Raw genomic sequence first — 6,310 nt, 5'->3', positions numbered from 1 at the left:
AGGTTGTCATCCCCTCTCATCAATTAAGCCGACAATTTGAGGGGAATGAATTACAGAAGCAGCAGGGCAGTGCTGACAGATCATCCCAGTGCTGCTGGGAGCGGCAGCCTGGCTTGGCCCTCAGCTGGCCCTTCCTAGTGCAACATTCCTTTGCCTTGTGAATCAAATTCTTGGGTTTTTGGAGTTACCTGTGAAGCAACCAGATCTAAACTCTATTAACTCCACACCTGACACGTTGTTTATAAAAGATCCTGAAAGCTTCATCCTTTATTGAAAGCTTCCTGGAGAAATAAATACCCCACGAGCTGTAAATCATGTCGTTATAAATGAAAATATCAGGAAATGAAGGATGTTCTAACCCTGTTCACACCATTCAAAGGGAGAACAAAACAGCACAGATTTGTTTAGAATTTCTTTCCCAGGATAATCCAAAGAAACCCCACACCACCAGCAGGGCCGGGATATTATTACGGAACAGCAGCACCAATAAGCAAAGGCAGATTTATCCCCACACCCTCTTAGACAATTAGGGAAGTAAGAACAGGGGAAATTAGCACAGAGATTCCCTAGGGAATTCTTCAGCATCCTAATTTTTGCAGCAAAGAGATGAGAAGTGGTTCTTTAATTGTCTTTAATAACTCTGTTTTCTTTGCCCTTTAAAAACTGTAATCCTTTGGTGAAAATCATCCTGGGTGAGCAATGGATTAAGTTTCCCCTCCTTACGCAGAATCAGGAATTAAGCAGAAGGTTCACAGTCATTGTGGCCCTTCCTTGGAATAATTAAAAAAAAAAGTCTAATGCCACTTTAGGAATTAGAGCTTAACAGATTCTTACTGTAGGAAAACAGCTGAAACCTTAATTTAAATAGTGAAAACGAGGCAGGGTCTGAAACGAGGAGATTTGCTACAAGAATTAGACAATACAGATCAAGCCTCTTCTACAGAGCACCGGAGAAAGCACCACAAAAGCAGAGTTTCAGAGGGCAAAACGAGGCTGTGCTGGGCTTGGAATCCACTTAAGGCAGAAAACTGAGGAGGAGCGAGCAGCTGAGATCCAAGCAGGACAGCGGGGCTGTTCTCCAGCACAAGGACTCCATTTCATCCACAACTGGCTTGGAAAAGCCCTCTGGAGGTAACTGCACGTGTGAGCAGAGGCAGTCCATCTGTTTCCTTGTCAAATCCACACCGCAGGCAGGAACGTTTCCGTTTGCTCTGGATGAAGGCAGGTCTTTCACCCTTTGGACCACTGAGAGAAGAATTTCTCTGTTTTTACCAAGTTTTCCATTTTTGTATCATTTTCTAAGCCCAAGAAGCCCCACAAAGAGCATTTACCTGTGACTGCAGGCAGCAAACACTCCCTGGCACAGGTTTGTGTGGTAATTCCAAGCCTAAGCAGAAAATTCCAAGCCTAAGCAGAAAGGCCACACTGGAACAGCCCCAAAATTCTGCCCCCTGTCCCCCCCCAGACATTCCCAGCCTGTTCCATGGAAAAAATCAGCCAAGCAAGGATGTAATGATGCAGTTTTGCATTACTCTCAACAATGCAAGGTCAGTTTGTAGCATCTAAAATGGCAAAAATAACAATAATAACCCAGGAAGCAACACAATTGACATTTAAAAGGATTTGATTGATGCTAAAGCCCGTGGGGAAAAAACATGGGGATTCAGATAGGGTAGGAATGCTGCTCACTGAAATAAAGACTTTGAGACTGAAAGGTCTTAATCCTGGAAAATAAAAGGGGGGGGGGGGGGGCGGGGGGGAAGGAAAGAAATAGATGAAAATAATTCCTTGGACTTTTGTTCCCACAGAACAAAAATAGCCCGACCCAATGACAAAAAAATAAATGTAATGCTATTGAGGATGCAGTTTCCAAGTCCTAAAAGCCATAATGCATCCTGGCTGGAAAACAAATTTTCTCCACAGTATTACAGGATTTGAGAGCAGCAGATTTTGTCAGTGGATTTCGCATGATGAATCAGGTAAATTGGAGACTGAATCATCATTACATCCCCAGGCATCTGCAGGGAAATAGGAAGGAAAGGAGAAATAAAAAATTAGAGAAGCACCTCAAGAATGTTCAGGAAATCACAGGCATGTGGAGTGAAAATCTCACTGGGTTTTAGGGCTGGGGGTATTTGGGAGCTAAACAGAGACACTGAGGGGTTTCTGAGCCTCCCCCAGAGCTGAGGGGAAACCCAGCAGCAGTCAGACACCACAAAGAAAACACAAGGAAAAATGGAATCAAAGAAAAGACCTCTGGGTGTTTAGATGGATGTAACAAACTGAAATCTCCAGAAATTACTGAGAATGAATCTGAAATAACTCCACAAGCAACTGGAACACTGCACCACATCCCCAAGTGCCACATCCACAGGGCTGTTAAATCCCTCCAGGGATGGGCACTCCAAACCTCCCTGGGCAGCTGGGCCAGGCCTGGACAGCCCTTTTTGGATAGAAATTTGCCCCAATATCCACCCTGAGCCTGCCCTGGCCCAGCCTGAGGCCGTTCCCTCTCCTCCTGTCCCTGTTCCCTGCCAGCAGAGCCCGACCCCCCCGGCTGCCCCCTCCTGTCAGGGACTTGTGCAGAGCCACAAGGTCCCCCCTGAGCCTCCTTTGCTCCAGCCTGAGCCCCTTTCCAGCTCCCTCAGCCGCTCCTGGGGCTCCAGCCCCTTCCCAGCTCCGTTCCCTGCCCAGTTCCTCTCAGAGTGTCCGAACGCTGCGAGTGCTGGGTGGCCCCGGGTAGATCCCGTTTTAGTCCCGGCTCCCCTCGGAAGCGCCTCGTCGCTTACCTGGCACTTCAAGGACTTGCCTTTGGAATTCGCCATCTGCATTTTAGATCTGGATGTCCCCGACTTACCCCAGGTCTTGTGCAGGGAGTGGCACACGAGGGAGTGCCGGAGCTGGGCTGCTCCTTGCGGCCGCCTGGCCCTGGCGAGCACCGGGAGCCGCGGCTCCAAAGGGGCCGAGCCCAACCCCACAGACCTGAGAGCCCCAACACAGCTACCCCGAGGCTTAAAACAGGGGAACGTGGGGCAAATGTGCATTTACATAACACAGAGAGAGCGGGAAGGAGACTTGCTCAGATCCTGTCCTTTTAAACACAGCCTTCAGTGCCTCTCCGAAAACGTGATCTGAGGCTGCGGCGCTGTTATGAATGTACTGTGGTATTGGCTTTTCGCAGGATTACAAAATTGTTATGAATGTATTGTGATGTTGGGTTTTGCATGTTACTTATTTTTGGGGGGGCTTTGCCTGGGTTCTGTAATGTAATGCTGTAGAATGTCTGTAGTTGGGGTGCTCAGTTTGGGAAGGATGGGAGGGGTCTTCACATTCCTGGAAAATCTTATCAGAAGAAAAAAAAAAAAAAAAAAAACGAAACCAGACGGAATGGAGCCAAGGAGGAAGATGAGACTGATGGGATGATACTCCAAAGTATTAATGAATTATGCATGATGGTGATGAACACGAAATAAGCGATGTACTTTTAAAGCCGATCTTTTGGATGTACAGGTGCGCCTTTGGCTCTCTGCCGAAGCACCCGGCCGTACCGCCCCTTTTGCTGTTGTCTCCTAATTGTCCCTTTTCTTAAACTTTCCTTCAAATTTTCCTAAGAGTGAACTTCGTTTTTCACAGGCGCCGTCAAAGGGAGCGAAGCACAAGCAGAGCTCCCTCCGTTTGGCACCAACCAGGGTGACACAAGGGCACATCCCCAGCCCCCAGCCTCTGCCCAGGGACATGTCGTGTCCACAGCCAAGCAGCAAAAACAGCGAATCACTTTGGTTTGCAACTTCTCCTGAGCGGCCTCTCAACCTTCAACCAAGGCCCGGCTCATTAGCGCTAGGTCAGAGCCAGGGTATTTAACTCTGGATTAAACATCACTCTCATCCTCAGCAGGGAGCCAGGGCATTAACAGATGTCTTGTCATGTATTTCCCCCCCGCCCCCAGTTACAGCCAATTAATTATGCCTCTTGCCAGAGTCTTTGTGAGGTTTTAGGGAAATGCAAACCCGTGTCAGTGGGGAGGGGATGAGCCTGGGGAGAGAGACAGCGGCAGCGGGAAAACAATTCCTGCCTCTGCCCAGAGCCCTGCCCTCTGTTAGGCTGCAGAGAAACCAAGGGAAGGATTGTCTCTCATTTGAATATACCTTTAACTTTCCTAAACGTTGCACTGATGGCAGGACTTCATTAACGTTAATTAATACAGGCTGAAAACCGCAGGTCATTTCCATATGGGCTGGGCCTGGTCCCAGTCACAGACTGACGAAACACAGAACAGAGCCAGAGAATCCCGGAATGGTTTGGGTGGGAAGGGACCTCAAATCCCATCCAGTGCCACCCCTGCCATGCCAGGGACACCTCCCACTATCCCAGGCTGCTCCCAGCCCCAATGTCCAGCCTGGCCTTGGGCACTGCCAGGGATCCAGGGGCAGCCCCAGCTGCTCTGGGAATTCCATCTCATCCCTTCTCCACCCTCCCAGGGAACAATTCCTTCCCAATCTCCCACCCAGCCCTGCCCTCTGGCAGTGGAAGCCATTCCCTGTGTCCTGTCCCTCCATCCCTTGTCCCATGTCTCTCTCCATCTTTCCTGTCAGCCCCTTCAGGCCCTGTGAGGCCACAGTGAGGTCACCCCAAAGCTTCTCCTCTCCAGGCTGAGCACCCCCAGCTCTCGCAGCCTTCCCTCCCAGCAGAGCTGCTCCATCCCTCTGCTCATTTGGTGCCTGGCTCCAGCAGCTCCAGGTCCTTCCTGTGCTGGGCCAGGGCTGGGGCAGCTCTGCAGGTGGGGGCTCACCTGGGCACAGGGGCAGAGTTCTGCTTTCCTGCTGGGGCTCAGCCCACAATAGTGAGGTTTTTATATTGGGACAGTGAGAACAGAACACTGCAGGCACTTCCCCTTGTGCCTGGCAAATGCAGTTCCCTAAATTTCCCAGTTTCTTGTCTTCGCCCCTTCTCTTTACATTTTGCAATAAATATCGCTTAGCCTGGCGACCGGATATTCCAAAGCTTTTAAAGGAAAACAAACTGCCCGACCATTCCTGTAGCACAGGAACATTCCATTTCTTTCACGTTTCACTGAAAGCGTTTGGGCCAATATTTTGATGGTGAAAACATTGATTTTTGTCTGGAAAGGCGGAGCTGTGGTGGCTGCAGCAGCTGCTGCTCACACAGCACCGTTAGCAGTGACTGGAGCAGAAGTTACAACCTCGGCTTTAAGGTGCAACAGCTTCTTAATGAGGACATCTTCAATGACACAAAATTATTATTTATTTTCATTATACCTACAGAGACAGATTTGTGTGTTCAGTGACAGCTGAGGGAGCTTTGTAGGGCAGACATAAACATTCCCTACATTACCCAAAAAGCATTTGGAGCTGGAGATGTTTGTTTTCATGTTGGTGTGATAAATACAGAGAGAGAGAGAGGTCAAACTGCTTCTGTGAGACACAAAAAAGGCATTTCAAACAAACCTTTAAGGTCCCTTCCAACCCAAACCGCTCTGGGATCCTGTAATTCCATGGCAGGAGGGTTTCAGGGAGCCACAGCAATTCCCAGCCTCGCACAAATCCAGGTACAAATTCCTTGTGCATTCCTCGGGGAGGCTTTAAGGGACCTTAAAGCTCACCCATGGCAGGGACACCTCCCACTGTCCCAGGCTGCTCCCAGCCCCAATGTCCAGCCTGGCCTTGGGCACTGCCAGGGATCCAGGGGCAGCCCCAGCTGCTCTGGGCACCCTGTGCCAGGGCCTGCCCACCCTCCCAGGGAACAATTCCTGCCCAATCTCCCATCCAGCCCTGCCCTCTGGCACTGGGAAGCCATTCCCTGTGTCCTGTCCCTCCATCCCTTGTCCCCAGTCCCTCTCCAGCCCCCCTGGAGCCCCCACACAACCATTTCCTGTGCATAACCAGGATTTCACCCAGGAGTTTTCTGGAAACAGGGTTTGTGCAGTTTGCTTTATACTCCTGTAAAGTGCCAAATGCCAGAGGGAGACAAGGGAGGTTTGTGTCATCAGGATGTTATTCCAGGATTTTTCTAAAGGCCTTTGACAAAGCCAAGATGTGCTCACAGGTGAACAGAGGAGTAAGAGGGGAATTTCTAACCTTACACCATCAAAATAATAACTATAAGGAAATTATTCATGAATAATAATGCAATTCATGGCTGTGAGAGGCTGTATTTTACACCAACCCCACCAAAACACCCAGCCAACTCTCCAGGCTTCCCAACCATCCAGGACTGGTAAAATCCCCTTTTAATTTTGGCTACAAGCAGCCTGGGAAGCACTCTGGCTCTATTAATGGCTCTCATCTATCAC

At 49.5% G+C, this 6,310-nt stretch overlaps 1 long non-coding RNA gene across 2 annotated transcripts; it reads right to left on the bottom strand.

The window, feature by feature from the left end:
• Positions 1 to 238: 238 nt before the first annotated feature.
• On the bottom strand, positions 239 to 2,992 carry LOC121660310. Of its 2 annotated transcripts, XR_006014594.1 has the most exons (3): positions 2,790 to 2,984; positions 1,332 to 2,018; positions 239 to 1,245 (listed from the first exon to the last, which is right to left on the bottom strand). It is a non-coding gene; the product is annotated as an uncharacterized LOC121660310 (long non-coding RNA). The 2 variants fall into 2 exon arrangements; XR_006014593.1 differs by having other exon boundaries at positions 239 to 2,018; positions 2,790 to 2,992.
• Positions 2,993 to 6,310: the final 3,318 nt, after the last annotated feature.

This window comes from Corvus kubaryi, unplaced genomic scaffold (assembly GCF_017639235.1).
Source record: "Corvus kubaryi isolate FWS band 111438036 unplaced genomic scaffold, C.kubaryi_AGA036_p1.0 138, whole genome shotgun sequence".
Lineage (NCBI taxonomy): Eukaryota > Metazoa > Chordata > Aves > Passeriformes > Corvidae > Corvus > Corvus kubaryi.
The sequence above is the reverse complement of the archived record's forward strand: the minus strand, read 5'-3'. Positions and strand labels throughout refer to the sequence as shown.